This window comes from Polypterus senegalus, chromosome 12, assembly GCF_016835505.1.
Source record: "Polypterus senegalus isolate Bchr_013 chromosome 12, ASM1683550v1, whole genome shotgun sequence".
In the NCBI taxonomy this organism is placed as follows: Eukaryota; Metazoa; Chordata; class Cladistia; order Polypteriformes; family Polypteridae; genus Polypterus; species Polypterus senegalus.
Genome location: NC_053165.1, coordinates 89,780,712 through 89,797,949, shown reverse-complemented (window position 1 = coordinate 89,797,949; position 17,238 = coordinate 89,780,712). Strand labels below are relative to the sequence as shown.

At 44.1% G+C, this 17,238-nt stretch overlaps 1 protein-coding gene across 3 annotated transcripts in view; it reads right to left on the bottom strand.

Moving 5' to 3' along the window:
• atp8b4 (ATPase phospholipid transporting 8B4) overlaps positions 1-17,238 on the bottom strand; it is a 248,513-nt gene that overhangs the window by 206,172 nt on the left and 25,103 nt on the right. The window lies entirely within an intron of this gene.

Genomic DNA, 17,238 nt, shown 5'->3' with positions numbered 1-17,238 from the left:
CCCAAGAGGGCTCAGCAGTTGTGGCAGCACTCCCTGGTGGCACCCTCGGATACCAACAGGGCTGTAACCAACTCCAACTCCCATGAGTCCCAGGCGGGCTGCCATCCTGCGATCCGGGGGAGGTATTGTGCAGCCCATATACAGAAGGGGCATCCCAACAGATGGGGCTGGCAGTAGCTTTACTGTCTATGCAGCTCTGGAAACGTTTTCTGAGTTAAAGTTTCAGCATTGATTTACACACCTCAAAAAAACTGAAGGAGCATCCATCCATCCATTTTCTAACCTGCTGAATCCGAATACAGGGTCACGGGGGTCTGCTGGAGCCAATCCCAGCCAACACAGGGCACAAGGCAGGAACCAATCCTGGGCAGGGTGCCAACCCACCGCAGGACACACACAAACACACACTAGGGCCAATTTAGAATCACCAATCCACCTAGTCTGCATGTCTTTGGACTGTGGGAGGAAACCCACGCAGACACGGGGAGAACATGCAAACTCCACGCAGGGAGGACCTGGGAAGCGAACCCGGGTCTCCTAAGTGCGAGGCAGCAGCACTACCACTGCGCCACCGTGCCGCCACTGAAGGAGCATTTTAATAAAAATGTGTGCGCAAACTGTAAATCGTTCTCACAATTTATTATTGTTTTTCTACCATAACAATTAGTAAAATGCTCAAAAGAGCAAAAAAAAAAAAAAGAAGCAAAAAGAGTCATCAACAAGGCAAACAAGTCCCAAAACAAAATCCTTAATTAAGGTAAATGAGTCAATGAAACTAAGAAATCAAAAGAAACAAAGCAGTATTCATGCAGAAGATCCAACACTCCACCAAAGTGTCTTCAGTAAACTGTAAGGAACTCGGTCTCCCATCTTGCTTTTATAGATGTATGCGGTTCCCAACTGGGTTTACCTGCAGTACCTTTCTTGGCCGGGAAGAAATGCAAGAACAGGGAAGGACTGTCCCTGAAGGCTATTTAACCCCTCACTACACTAGGTGGCAGCCTCTCTCAGGTGGAGCTCTAATTCATGCTCCCACAGGGCAACTTGGGAAATGTAGTCTTGGTGAGCAGTCATTTCGGGGTTGTGTCTGTATAAAAGGCTCACACCGACAAAGAGGTTCCACCTGACCCAGAAGTGCTTCCAGGATGTAATCATTTGACATCGGAAGTACTTCCTGTTCTGGCACAAAAGAAGACACCCATCCTCATCCAGGGGAGCTGAGCTGTGACGAAGTGGACAACACTTGCCTGGAGGAGAGACGGGGGATCTACAGTGAAGAGAAATCTGTGCTTCTGAGGATCGCGACCTGTATAAGGTATTTTGGTCAAATAAACATCACTTTATTGAAGCTCTTGACTGTGTGTCTGCACATGTGTTTGGAGTCGGGCGCCCCCTAGTGTTCACAGTGACCCAGGCGCCGCCAAGAGTGGCAGCCTTTCTAGCAGTTGTGAATTTCCCCTTGGGATTAATAAAGTATCTATTTATCTATCTACAAGATAAAACTACCTAAACTCTGATATCACTTAGTTTAATCATCTAAACATTTTAGCCATCTAAACATTGTCTAATACGTGTTGGTCTCAGTTCAGGTGACATACTGAAGCATCTTAGCACTTCTGGAAAAATCTGAGCTATGGAAGAGGTCTGCAACAGCATTGCATAGAACTTAGGAGACAACACTTATGGGCCATCAGTTATGACTCTCTCTCTCTCTCTCTCTCTGCAGCCTCCTTTGGTGCAGATTGGCGCTGTTACAGATCTTGATTTGGATTGGCAGTTCACAGAGATGGGACAAACAAGAGGACTGTGCATTGCACTCGCACCCCGTGTGGGGAGTGGGTGACTTCAATCAACGTGGGAGATCAGGTTAGGGAGAAGCAGCATTATACGGGGTCTGTGAAAATATGGACTTGACAAGAAGTCGAGGAGACAGGCAGAAGCAGAACTTTAGTTGGAACAATGACACATCAGTTACTTCATTTGAGGCCAAGTCTCTAACAAGGTGTAACTATTTTTATATTTTTTACGGCCATACCTGATCTGCTGATCTTGCAGGCGGCCATTCCTTTCTTTGCAGTGTAATCTGCAGCAAATTGACAACGGCAAAAATTGATAGCTCTTGATGCTGATTCCTCCTGCAGCACATGGATTAGTCCCGACGACTTATGTAGGCATGGAGCGCGAAATGCACATAAATGTAAATTAGAGGAATGCAATTTGACAAAATCATAACTGTGACGACACAACACGAGACTTTGCAAGTCATTTTATCTGAAGTCCAAATCGAGTCACAGTTCATCAGTCAGCAAGTCGAAGTCAAGCCTCTCTTTTAAAAATTGGTAAGTAAGTCACAAGTCATGTCAAGTCATCCACATCTGCAATCGCCCCCTAAGGTTTGACCTATGTGGCACAAGTCGCATAATACAATAAACATTACTTAAAAATACGGTAAGTCCTCCATGGATTCCATTCCAATGAATTTGCTTATCTGCTATTATAAAAGTGTAACCCACTTCGTGACACCTGTCGTTTACTCAGGCCTATTCGTGGCCATGTGCAGCAGAGAGGCCTATCACAAAGCAGTGAAATGTGAAATGGAGCAAAAACAGGTCTGTGATGCCCTCAGACATCCGGCGCTGCATGTGCGATACACTGAATGGATCAACCCGGCACGGAGAGACGTGAGTAAGCCATTGATGTAATGTAATGTCGACTTGGGTTTGAAATTCTACCCCAGAACGATGAATTCCCAGTATGTGCAGGTCATAACCTCCCACTAAATAAGTCCCTACCCTGTGCACACTCCGCCTGTTGCTAAGGCTGATGGTTTAGTGAGATCCTCGCTGGCTCAAGGCCTCTGGAGAAGCATCTAGAAAATGACCAAGCTTGGCTACAGAGGAAGTAAAAGTCATAACAAGGTTTCGGCAGGTGAACCTGCAGATGAATTATTATTGAGCCTCGGGGGGAGAGAAAGAGAGAGAGTGGAGGGCTGGCACATCTGCCCGACTCCGTCTTCCCTGCCAGTCCTCCACCTGAGCCGGCATCCCACTGGTACCTAACCCTATTTTTCATCATTATAGCATCGGCAGTTTCTGCTTTCAATAATCCCCATGTATAATGAGAATTGACTGTTTGACAAAATTTGTTAACATAACAATATTCATCAAAACATTAAAACAGAAAAACTAAAAACATAATTATATTTACTACATACTAAATAGACAAACACAAAATGACAGAATAAAAAGAAAAGAAAACACAAGCTGGGGTAAAACCCTAACTCGAACCTAACCGTTCAGATTGTTCTTTTAGCTCGTCCTCCCACTTCTCACAGTTTCTCGCCTGACACTCTCTTCAAAAGCATTTCTGATATTCTTCTTGTTTTTGTTTACATGTTTTTATTACATAGTTGCTTTTATTCTAAGTGATTGACAATCAAGTTAATTAGCATTATAGACTCGATGAGCAACATTCCAAGTAAATAACAGTAATGCATTAGGATAATTACAGTTCAACTGATAATTAGGGTGTATTCACACTAGGCACGTTTGTCCCGTACTGTGCCCCTTCCCTACTCCCCCTGTGCTTTAACGTTCTGGGCCCGGCCTCGCTTTCATCATGACCCAAGACAAATGATCTTAAGGGAGGAATTTGCAGCTTTTCTAAGCCGACTACAATGCATGTTCATCTGTAAGGTGAGAATAAAAACCTGTGGTATCGAATGAAATGACTTGTTGCATCATTGGCGTCATTTCTGTTTTCTGTGCTCATGGTACTTAAAGGCCTCGACTAGCCAATTCCAAACAGCCATTAGCAATGGGTGAAATCATACTGTTCCCGAACCCTACTGAATCCTGTCGTAAAATTACAGTCATATTCCAAGCTAAATTATAAATAAAGACATACAAAACATTTATCAAGGCCAGGGCACAGTAAGGTTGGCCTGGCACAGAGCAATCACAGTAGTCAAACGAACTAGACTTTGTTGGATTACATGTGGACAAACATGCACAGGCACAGAGCAGAATGAGCAATGTCAGTCGTGCGGGTCAAGAACTTTTGTCCTACCACCTCATTGGAAAGCAACAAAAAAAAAATTGTACTTAAACCCCAGTAAGTGTCTTTTCTTGCTGTCTCTTCAGTTCTTCTTCATGTCTTTGCATTCTGCTATGTAGGCAGGTCTGCAAAAAGTGGCACTAGGCACTCCAAAGGATTTTGTGGTAACCATGTTTTGCACCCTGTTTGCAAATACTGTTTTGATGTATACTTGCAGTTACTTAAAATGTCTCTAGTTAAGGCATCGTTGGTGCTCAGCTTTCAGCCACATGTCTGTGCTTCTTCATATGTGGGTCAGAGAGAGATGCTTCTTCATCATATGTCAGTCAGTCAGAGAGAGAGAATGTGGATGTACATTTATAGATGTTCTCTCCAATTCCTAGAACCAATAGGACATCATGGTACTTAAAGGCCTCTGAGACTAGCCAATTCCAAACAGCCATACCTCAGACCAATGGGTGAAATAGAACATCTTATCTTCTGCCCCCCCAAGACCATATATTACACTAACCTGGCTTTGTGTGGGGGATGGGAGAAAAGACTTTAGCAAAGAAATGCTCATCAAACTGGTTTAAGACACATCCCCAAATCCTGTCGTAAAATTACAAAGAAAATTCTAAATTATAAATAAAGACATACAAAACATTTATCAAGTTATATGCAAAATCCTACATCACAACAGTTGGGACACTAAACAAATTGTGAATAAAAACTGAATGCAATGATGTGGAGATGGCAAATGTCAATATTTTATTTGCAATAGAACGTAGATGACAGATCAAACGTTTAATCCGAGTAAATGTATCATTTTAAAGGAAAAATATGTTGATTCAAAATTTCACGGTGTCAACAAATCCCAAAAAAAGTTGGGACAAGTAGCAATAAGAGGCTGGAAAAAGTAAATTTGAGCATAACGAAGAGCTGGAAGACCAATAAACACTAATTAGGTCAATTGGCAACATGATTGGGTATAAAAAGAGCTTCTCAGAGTGGCAGTGTCTCTCAGAAGCCAAGATGGGTAGAGGATCACCAATTCCCACAATGTTGCGCAGAAAGATAGTGGAGCAATATCAGAAAGGTGTTACCCAGCGAAAAATTGAAAAGACTTTGCATCTATCATCATCAACTGTGCATAACATCATCCGAAGATTCAGAGAATCTGGAACAATCTCTGTGCGTAAAGGTCAAGGCCGCAAAACCATACTGGATGCCCGTGATCTCCGGGCCCTTAAACGACACTGCACCACAACCAGGAATGCTACTGTAAAGGAAATCACAGAATGGGCTCAGGAATACTTCCAGAAACCATTGTCAGTGAACACAATCCACCGTGCCATCCGCCGTTGCCAGCTGAAACTCTACAGTGCAAAGAAGAAGCCATTTCTAAGCAAGATCCACAAGCTCAGGCGTTGTCACTGGGCCAGGGATCATTTAAAATGGAGTGTGGCAAAATGGAAGACTGTTCTGTGGTCAGGCGAGTCACGATTCAAGTTCTTTTGGAAATCTGGGGCGCCATGTCATCCGGACCAAAGAGGACAAGGACAACCCAAGTTGTTATCAACGCTCAGTTCAGAAGCCTGCATCTCTGATGGTATGGGGTTGCATGAGTGCATGTGGCATGGGCAGCTTGCATGTCTGGAAAGGCACCATCAATGCAGAAAAATATATTCAGGTTCTAGAACAACATATGCTCCCATCCAGACGTCATCTCTTTCAGGGAAGACCCTGCATGTTTTAACAAGATAATGCCAGACCACATTCTGCATCAATCACCACATCATGGCTGCGTAGGAGAAGGATCCGGGTACTGAAATGGCCAGTCTGCAGTCCAGATCTTTCACCTACAGAGAACATTTGGCGCATCATAAAGAGGAAGGTGCGACAAAGAAGGCCCAAGACGATTGAACAGTTAGAGGTCTGTATTAGACAAGAATGGGAGAGCATTCCTATTTCTAAACTTGAGAAACTGGTCTCCTCGGTCCCCAGACGTCTGTTGAGTGTTGTAAGAAGAAGGGGAGATGCCACACAGTGGTGAAAATGGCCTTGTCCCAACTTTTTTGGGATTTGTTGACACCATGAAATTCTGAATCAACATATTTTTCCCTTAAAATGATACATTTTCTCAGTTTAAACTTTAGTTCCGTGATTTATGTTCTATTCTGAATAAAATATTAGAAGTTGGCACCTCCACATCATTGCATTGTTTTTATTCACGATTTGTATAGTGTCCCAACTTTTTTGGAATCCGGTTTGTATGTGAATTTTAGGGCACCCAGTGTACAAATGCGGTGGAAGTAAAACATTGTTTGGTTGCTGAATGGAATATAACCAACAAAGTGTAGACTCACGAGGACACCTGCATGTTTTTTAGTGCTGGTGGTAGTGAGTCCCTAATTGGAGTGCTAAGGAATGGCGGAACATGCATGCATCATTCATACGGCACGTAAGTGGTTAAAGTGCATGGGACATGCATGCGTCATTCATACGGCACTTATTCGTTTAGGATCTTTGTGCATGTACTTGTATGTTTGCTTACAGGGGCAAAACTAGGCCAACCCATAACAAAGTTGGCAAATTGTATTAGAGTAGCATTTCAAGATGCTGAAAAATGAGTTCACGCTTTCGTTTTCAGTCGACTAGATTACTGTAACGCACTCCTCTCAGGACCACCCAAAAAAGACATCAATCGACTGCAACAAGTACAGAATGGAGCTGCTAGAATCTTAACTCGGAAACGAAAATCCGAGCACATTTCTCCAGTTTTGATGTCACTACACTGGTTACCTGTGTCATTTAGAATTGACTTTAAAATACTGCTTATGGTTTACAAAGCCTTTAAATAATCTCACTCCATCTTATATTTCGGAATGTCTGACACCTTACACTCCAAATCGTAACCTTAAATCTTCAAATGAGTGTCTACTTTGAATTCCAAGAGCTAAACTTAAAAGAAGCAGTGAGGTGGCCTTCTGCTGCTATGCACCTAAAATCTGGAATAGCTTGCCAATAGGAATTCACCAGGCTGATATGGTGGAGCACTTTAAAACACTGCTGAAAACACATTACTGTAACATGGCTTTCTCATAACTTCACTTTAGTGTAACCCTGATGCTCTGTATATTCAAATAAGTATCATTATTATTCATGGTGGCTCCAAAATCCGTACTAACCCGTACTTTCTCTTCTGTTCTTTTTCCGGTTTTCTGTGGTGGCGACCTGCACCACCACCACCTAATCAAAGCACCATGATGTCCATACATTGATGGATTAAAGGTCAGAAGTCCACATGACCGTCATCATCAAGTCATTCCATGAGAAACCTTGAATACAATGAGGACTGACTAAGGTCATTTATGTTAGGCAGAATGCCTACAGGGGGCTGGCTGGGTGGTCTCGTGGCCTCGGAACCCCTGCAGATTTTTTTTTTTTTTTCTCCTGCTGTCTGAAGTGGTTTTTTTTCTTTACTCTTATTCTACGTTAACTAGTGTTCTTTTTTCTCTTTCTTAACCATGTAAAGCACTTTGAGCTCCATTGTTTGTATGAAAATCCATCCATCCATCCATTTTCCAACCCGCTGAATCCGAACACAGGGTCACGGGGGTCTGCTGGAGCCATTCTCAGCCAACACAGGGCGCAAGGCAGGAAACAAACCCCGGGCAGGACGCCAGCCCACCGCAGTGTTGTAGACTCAGAAATACCTAAATTCATATTAAAAGCAGCCATCTTCCAGTGGAGTGGCAGAGGCAAGCAGGCTAAAGCTAGGAAATGGAAACCTGTAGTTCAGGTAGAGAAAGCAGAAGCTGAGCTAAGCATGCCACAAAATGGAGGAGGCCTGGAAGGATTAAAAGCAAGAAAACAGAATTCTGGTATAAAGAAGACAGCTGCTGGTATGAGAGGTTTACTATCTTGCATTATTGGTCATAAGGAAGATCAGTATGAGAAAGAAAATGAAGTGGATGAAAGTGAAAGTTGTGGAATGTTGTGTGAAGGTTTTGAAAGATGTAACAGTTGGTGTGAAGAATGTGAAGTGCTAACATGTAGAACACCCACTGCTAAAGTGGAAAGCAGTGAAAGCAGGGGAAGAGAGTATAAACCGCCCATGGTGAAAGTTAGGGCAGTAGTAACGGGATCTGAGTGGAACCCTAAAACATGGGTGGGTGACGTACCTGAGACAGATAAGTGCTCAGATAAAGAGTGGGAATGTGAGTGTGAGGAAATGGAGAGGGGTGAAAGGAAGGGAAAACAGAAAGGGTGTTTCCTTCCATTATTCTCCACTACACCACAATCTCCAGGTGATTCTGACGCCTGTCCAGGGTTTAAAGAACATGATATTTCACCACTGTTAGGAAAGGTAACCAGTGCTGCACTGAAATTTGATTTAGGACAAAGAAATCAGATAGAAGGCAGAGAAGCTGGTGAGTTTGAATGGCAATTGTTGACTGAAGGGCAGGAAATGGATAATGGAATAAGGATACTGAGTGAAGAAAGTGTGGAATTTAAACAAGGAGCAGTGGAAATGAAAGAAATTCAAGTGTTTGTGTGTGAAAGGTCTGAAAGTGCTAGTGCAAGAATGACTGAGTTGGAAAGAAAGTGCACCAGTTTAGGAGTTGGTCTGAATGAATGAAACAGGACAAGCCAAAGAACAAAGGATGGGGGACGGTGCAGCAGGAAGGTTTATTAGCTCAGGCAGCAAGTCAGGAACGCACAGGGGTGTGAGGGTCCTAGCTGCACTCCTAGGCCCGGCTGTAATTAAAAAGCACACACACTTAGGTTCAGTAATTCAAAACCTGACTGCCCAGTTGTTTAAAAAGACAGCCTATGAAACTCCATGCAATAAAATGGAGAAAAGTGTGCTGGTTTTGAGTGAAGAACAAAGGTCAGTTTCAGGAGAGATGCTTTTTGTAGAGATTTCAGCCCATACTTTCAGGTAGAAGTTACCATACAATAAAAAATTAGCAGAGTGTCACGCACGCGCGAATAGGAGACCGCGGACGGACCTTAACACGCTTGAGGAAGGCGTTAAGCTGGCAGGGAGTGGCGGGTACTAACCTTTCTCCTTTGCTTTCTTCCAGGAAAAAAGACGCTCCGCCACCATAAGCCTCATTCCCGCAGTACGCTACTTCCGCCCTGCCTCCGCCATCTTTCTTGACGTCATCAGTCCCATCCTCCCTCACGGTTCCTTCCCAGCATTCCTCCACTTCCGGCTCCTCCCTTATAAAATGGCGGCCAACGCCTTGTATGGTGTCGCGCATATGAACCTGTTTTGTGTTTATATTTTGACCTGCTTTTTGTTGAATTGTGGATTGTTCTACAATATACGGGGCCAGAAACCCCAAACCTTTATGCTGTTTACTCTTGCATCTTTTACAAGAGTAAAATCCATGCAGGAGATCGGGTTACCACTAACACATTGGAGAGGAGTGCCACTAGTGGCCAAGCTGTTCCAATAAATGCCTGGAGACAAAGTTTGAGTTTTGGCACCAGGTTAACAACCAAGAAGATGAGACAGAAACTGCTTTGTCACCTTCCATTTTGCAGACCTGTCTGCACAGCAGAACGAATAAAGAAGCGTGGAAAAGACCAAAGACAAAGACATGAAGAAGAACTGAAGATACGGCAAGAAAAAGACACTTACTGGAGATTAAGTGGCAGGTGTGAAGGTGTTCTGTCCCCGCATTGGTCTGAAGTATGGCTGTTTGGAACTGGCTTGTATCAAAAGCCTTTAAGTACCACAACACCCTATTGGCTCTAGAGGTTGGACAGAAACCTACAAATTTCCTTGCTTTACCTCACCCTCTGTCACTCTTACCAAACTGATGAAAGACCATCTCACACACCACGAACTGAAAAGGACAACACAATGAAGAGCACGGCTCGGCAGCCATATTGAGACAGGCATGCGGCCACAAATGAAGACTTAACTAGAGACATTTTAAGCAACTAACAAGTCTGTGTGCCGCCTGAAACTACACATCAGCATTTATCAGGTTGTATGGATGCCACTTGTACTAGGCTTATTGTTATTATTTATGAATTTATGAATATTATCAATAATGCATTACTTAAAGTGTAACTTAACTTCTGCTTGTCTTTTACTACAACAAATTGCCTGAGGTTATAGATATAGAAGGGAAGGTGGGGAGAAGTTATATGGTACAATACCTTATAAACAGTGGTAAGTCTGTAAGATTTGAGGCATTCTGACAAAGGCTACATATTAATAATACAAAAGAGGAAAGTAGAGCAATACTTTACTCTACTAAGACTAAACAGCGGATTTCATCAGTCAACAGTACCCCTAAGCTACACTTGTGCCTATTGGGCACCATTCTGATGCAAATGGTTCTACCAGAATATAATAAATATATTTTAATAAGCAGAGCTCTGCCAAGTAAATAGAATTAATGGGTGCTGATCTGCCGGCGTAGGCCTAGACCAAAGGCAGCTCTACGAACATAAACCCCAACAACTGGTTTTGAAGGGCCTCTCCCTCCTCATCAATCACTAAGGCCTAAAAGAGAGACTGGCCTCCTTTTTCTTTTAGCTCGACGCTCTTTAAACCCACTTGCTCATGGGAGGCGCCCGCTTCACAGTTACAATGTCGTATTACTGCCAACCCAACCGTGACCACCAGCCTGTTATGGAACAGTGCAGGAGGTCAATTTGTTTTTCACTCACCACAAGCAGCAGATTATCTGACCTCTTCTTTATTATTTGTTATCGGGTGACTTATTCAATAATATTAACAGCCAGAAGGAAGTTACGCTGCCTATGAAAATTATTCACCCCCTTGGAAGTTTTCACATTTTATTGTAATACAACATTGAATCACCATGCATTGAATTTGGCTCTTTTGGCAATGATCAAAAACATTTTGACAATTTAATGCCAAAGTGACATAAGCTCTCTGCAAGTTAATTATAAACATAAAGCACAAAAAAACTAATCCCGTAAATATTCATACCCTTCGATACGAAACCCATAAACCATCACTGGGGCAGCCAGCTGCCCAGAATTAGTTGAATGGAGATTTCAATTGATTGTTGTCTAAAGGTACCTAATCTGCTGAGTCAGTATGAACACCAAAGATCCATCCATCCATCCATCCATTTTCTAACCCGCTGAATCCGAATAGGGTCACGGGGGTCTGCTGGAGCCAATCCCAGCCAACACAGGGCACAAGGCAGGAACCAATCCTGGGCAGGGTGCCAACCCACCGCAGGACACACACAAACACACCCACACACCAAGCACACACTAGGGCCAATTTTAGAATCGCCAATCCACCTAACCTGCATGTCTTTGGATTGTGGGAGGAAACCGGAGCGCCCGGAGGAAACCCACGCAGACACGGGAGAACATGCAAACTCCACGCAGGGAGGACCCGGGAAGCGAACCCGGGTCTCCTAACTGCGAGGCAGCAGCGCCACCGTGCCGCCTCCACACCAAAGATCACTACACACAACTCAATGAAAAGCAGGGGATGGAGACGAGAAAACAACCATGTCACTGAATATCCAGCTATACAAATCTTGAAAGAAATGGAAAGAGAGTGGAATAGCTTTACATCTGCTAGAGGAGGTCGTCCACAAAGAAGACGAGTGATGGAGGGCATCAAGAGACCTATGAGAACACTGAAAGAGTGACAAGCTACAATGGAAAAGATTAAAGAGACTCTGCAGACAATAACTGTGTCGGGTGCTTCATCAGTCACAGTTTTATGGGAGAGATGGCAAAAAGTAAAGACGCACTGGGCATCTTGGGTAGCATTTCCTAGATAGCACATGGGAGCCTCTGAACTCAGCTGGAAGAACATTGCATTGTCTGATGAGAACACAATTCAGCTTTTCTGTCCATCAGACCAAACATCACAAAGTTAGTTCAACAGAGTTCACCCATCTGGGTTTTCCATTGATTGCTGTCTAAATGCACCCCCTCTGGAAGGCCCATCTTGTGGTGACTCAGGATGGTGGCCTGCAGAACATACTGACTACAAAAAAACAATGCAGGCAACTCCATGAAAAGCGCAAGTTAGGGGATGGAGACAAGAAAATATCCAAGTCACTGAATAGTCAGTTAAATTAATTATAAAGAAACAGAAAGAGTATGACAGAGCTGGAAATCTCCTAGAGTAGGCAGTCCACAAAAACAAAGTGATTGCGCAAGAAGAGTAGTGAAGGAGGCCACCAAGAGACCTGGAAGAACTCTAAAGGAGTGACAAGCTACAGTGAGAAAGAATAGAGAGACTCAGCAGACAATAACTGTGTTGGGTGCTTCACCAGTCGCAGCTTTATGGGAGAGATGGAAAAAGAGAACAAAACACACAGGAGACTCTGAAGTCAGCTGGAAGAAGGTTCTGTGGTGTGATGAGACCAGAATTGAGCTCTTTGACTGTCAGACTAAACTCCATGTTTGAACACTTCACATTATCATAAATGCGGCACCCTCAATGTGAAACATGGTAGAGGCGGCATCAGCTTGTAGGGATGCTTGTCTGCAGCAGGCCCTAAAAGACCTATGAGGGTAAAAGGAATATAGAACATTAGGGGGAAATCCTGAAGGAAAACCTGAGGCAGCCTGCTGGAAACCTGAACCTTGGGAGAAGATTTGTTTGAGGGCCAATGCAACAACCTCAAGCATAAAGCCAAAAGCTCTAAAGAAATGGCTTCCAAAATAATAAAGTGAATATTCTGCAGTGGCCGAGTCCAGATCTCAATCTAATTGACTTGACAAAGGCTGTTCTCTAATGACCACCATGACACCTGACAGAGCCTGAGCAGTTTTACAAATTGGAGATATGCAAAGCTGATAGACAGAGACCTGAGCACACAGACTCAAGGATGGCATGGCTGCCACCAACAAAATACTGACTTGAAGGGGGTGAATACTTAGGTCAGGTCAGGTTGGGGGGCATGCATTGGTACAGCACGTTGCCGCACCCACCACACTACAAAACAACTCTGGATACTGGTTGACAACCCAATGCAGACAGGTGGTCCAGTTTAACCCCCCAACCCTGGAAATGGCCGTCTATCAACCACAGCCAGGTGATATGTGGGTATCCCATTGGCCTGGTCCAGCCGCTCGGGTCTTCAACAATGAGGGTCCTGTGAGCTGATCACCCTCGGGTAATAACTGATGCTCCCTCACAATGCAGGTCATGTGCCTCATTCGGGACTCCATGAGCAACACAAAGTCAAACCAACGTTACCCAAGGATTCTCCAAAGAAACACCGTACTGATCAACTATTTTATGTTTTATATTTGTTAGTAATTTAGACCACTTTACAGGGATCAGTTTTCAGTTTGACATGAAAATGGCTTTTTCAGAGGATCCAAGTTAGGAGCAGCCACCACACGACGAACCTCCTGGATTGGGACCCAAGTGTAGCAGGTGACACCTCGGCACCACATTGGAACAATATGCGTTTTTGTTTTTCACAGTGGCCGGAATGCCAATCCTGCCACCAACTCCCAAGTTTTTCCCTTTAAGTTGGAGGATCCAATGCCAAATTAAATCCCCTGGTGGTTCAAAGTTGTAGATTAATAAAATGTGAAAACTTCCAAGCAGGTAACTACTTCTCCTAGGCCCTGGAATTAAGCACCTGTTCATCTGTCCATCCATTTTCAAACAGTTCAGAGTTCACAGACATTTGGCCAGGACCCCCCCAGCTGAATGTGACAAAAAAAACCAAAGAAATGGTAAGGCGAGGTTTCTTTTGCGGTAAGCGGCCCACAACAAGTCCTTTGATGTTCCTGGCCTTTCCTTGGATGTGCTTGATGATGACCACCCACCTGCACACAGATTGTCAGTGCAGGTTTTCATTAACCAAAATCAAATCAGACCATTCAAGAGGAGCAGCCCACCGCAGTGAAAGTGTTCATTCATTTCAGGCTTGAACTCCCTCCGGCTTGGTGCCAGTGAAAGGCGACCTGTACTTTGTTCTCCTTGGTTCAGTAACTCAAGGGTATGAAGATGGTGGTGAGCAGTTTGATCAGCCATGTGTAGAAAGTCTTCATCCGGGTTACTCTGCAGAGTGGAATACTTGAAGGGTATGATATGGAGGAAGGAGCTCAATCACTGAATCAGCTTGCAAACCACTTATTGTGATTATGAAAAGTGCTAGATAATACATTGTGACAGATGTCCAGGGACCTTGCCCCACCGGGACACCAGAAGTACAGAAGTACCAGAAGAAGGGCAGTATTTTCCCTGGGCCACAAGGGGGCAGTGCCCCTGGCTTGTAAGGGGACCACTGAAATGGGAGATCCAACCCTATGCTCCATCGTGGCCACCGCCAGGGGGCTTCTGGATAGCCCCTGGACTAGCGTATGTATCACTTCCGCCACACTCGGGAGTGCTGCTGGAAGGAGAACTGAATTCCCTTGCAGTGCTTCCACCACACCACAAGTGCTGCCGGATGTTAATCAGGGAGCAGCTGCGAGACATCTGGGGACTGGATAAAAAGGGCCGCCTCACTTCAATCAGGGGGCCGGAGTCGGGAGAAAGAAGGACGGAGCTTGTCAGTGAGGAGTTGGAGGTTGCCGAAGAAGCAGTGAGGAGTCAAGAGAGACTGTGTCTGTGGTGATTTGCACATTGTCTGTTGTCTTGGGGGTAAGGGTTGTAAATAAACGTGTGTGATTTAAGACTTTCTGTGTCAGTCTGTCGGTGTCCGGGTCCAACATGTCCACAACATACATACAGTATCTCTGGGCTTCAAATCCCCATTCATCCACAACTACATATGTTTTATAGTCACAGAGACTTTAGGCTATCGTGGCAGTTATTTCATTCTTCTTCTTTCGGCTGCTCCCATTAAGGGTTGCCACAGAGGATCATCTTTCTCCATATCTTCTACTCCACTAAAAGACCCATTAGCCATTCTGGGGGTGCCATATGCAAATGGTGGCACAACACCATGGCATTATTAGGAGGGGGCTTCCAGAGTGTCATACATGCATGCCCAAGGACCACCATCCAACCTCTTCCCGGGTATGTGATACCACCCCATTCCAAGAGGGGGCACTGCTGCTGCTAACGGTCTTGTCATTTTCTTCCACCACAGTCTCAACCAACTACCCAATGAGGTCAACTGACTCCGCCCCTTTCCGGTCCCAGGGCTTCAAAAGGTCGACCGGCTGGAAGGTAGGGGTCGTTGTCACAGAGACAACCTGATGGAAGGGAGCTCCGAGTCAGATGACCCCTCTGCAGTGCTGAAACATTTAGAAGCCACTCCACCACGTGGAAATTCCTTTTGTTATTCTTCTCACACCATCGAATGTTGCATTTTTTTTTATTGGACATTATTAGTAAACAGGGAGGGTCGTGTTGGCACCCCAAAGTTTTTCTGCTTTGTCGAAACTTCCTTCACTCAGGCATCCACAAAGGCTTTAGCCCCTTGATATCAGGCATCCAGCCCCTGGTCAAAGAGAGCCCTGAACCTCACCTGTCCAATTCACTTAGGCTTGTAGCCCCCCAATGTGGCTGTTCCTCTTGTTTAGGTGTCATGAAAATGCTCAAATAGAGCACGAAAACTCCAGGGGGGCATCCAACCCCCAACTACCTCAAACATTAACTCCAAGAGGAATGTTTTCATCTGCTCTATCAGAGAGGGGGGCTAAGGCCTTAAGTGCCAAAGCTAGCGATGCCCCCTGAGTCACCCACTAGATCAAATTATAAAGCTGAGTGTCTCCATTTTGAGGACTACATAAGCGCACAATCAGGAGGTGTTGTAACGCTTGGCCTTATTTAGCATTAGCTATATGCTTTTGGGAGAAATCAAGTATTCAACATGTCAACATTTGTCTCATTAAACAAGATATTCACATGAAATTTAGACCTGACATTAATATTAATTGGATAAAACGACAGAGTTAAAGAAATCGTAAAATTACAGTCCATAAAAAATGTTATGTGCAATGGAGTGGAATGACACAAGAAAAAAAACGGTATTGAACACAGTGACAAAAAGCACAAAATGATCCGATTTCACTAATTCGACCCATATTTGTGTTACTAAGAGTCAGCTGGGTCAGTGTAGGCCAGTAGGTTAGAACTTCCACTCTGTGAAAATGGGCTCCCCGTCTCTGAATGCAAGTTAACAAATCCTGCGTTACCAAGCTGTCACATAAGAATTTTCAATCACATATTAATCAGATTACTAGGACAGCATTTTTTCACTTAAGAAATATAGCAAATGTTAGATTCCTTATAACTTTGCAAGATGATGAAAAATGAGTTCACTCTTTTGATTTTAGTCGACTAGATTACTGTAACGCACTCCTCTCAAGACCACCCAAAAAAGACACCAATCGATTGCAACGAGTGCAGAATGGAGCTGCTAGAATCTTCACTAGGAAAAGAAAATCTGAGCACATCACTCCAGTCTTAGCGTCATTACACTTGTTACCTGTGTCATTTAGAATTGACTTTAAAATACGGCCAAGTTGTTTGCCTGCCTGTGGTAAAGTCATCCCTGATGGAGGATCGCAGGAATCATGGGAAAGAGGGGTCCTTTCATCGGATTGGCTGGCCCAGCACTGTTTCAGCCATGGAATGGCCAAATGGGGAGGCAGCTTGATGGATGAGGTCTCCAGGACTCTAAAAATATCCAAATCTTATTATGTGATATCATCACCTGTTAAATTTTGCTCCATACTTCTAAAATTTTTATTTTTATGCTGTATTGAGGATTTGTTCTGTTCTGTGTATTGTATTGTATTGTATTGACCCCCTTCTTTTGATACCCACTGCACGCCCAACCTACCTGGAAAGGGGTCTCTCTTTGAACTGCCTTTCCCGAGGTTTCTTCCATTTTTCCCTACAAGGTTTTTTTTTTGGGAGTTTTTCTTGTCTTCTTAGAGAGTCAAGGCAGGGGGGCCATCAAGAGGCAGGGCCTGTTAAAGCTCATTGTGGCACTTCCTGTGTGATTTTGGGCTATACAAATATAAACTGTATTGTATTGTATTGTAATTTAAACCCCAGAACCAAACAGCCACAAGCCAAGGACCACTTGAGAGGAGTTCTAGAAAGACCTGGAAGCAGGAGGTACAGACGTCACAGAGGAAATAGGCAACACTCTCCACCGTTCCAGGCTCAGTGTGTGATCAATGCAGAACACTCCATCCCTAAAGAAAGGCTGGTTTTATAAAAGCCTGTAGATTGCTAGGAGAACATAGTGT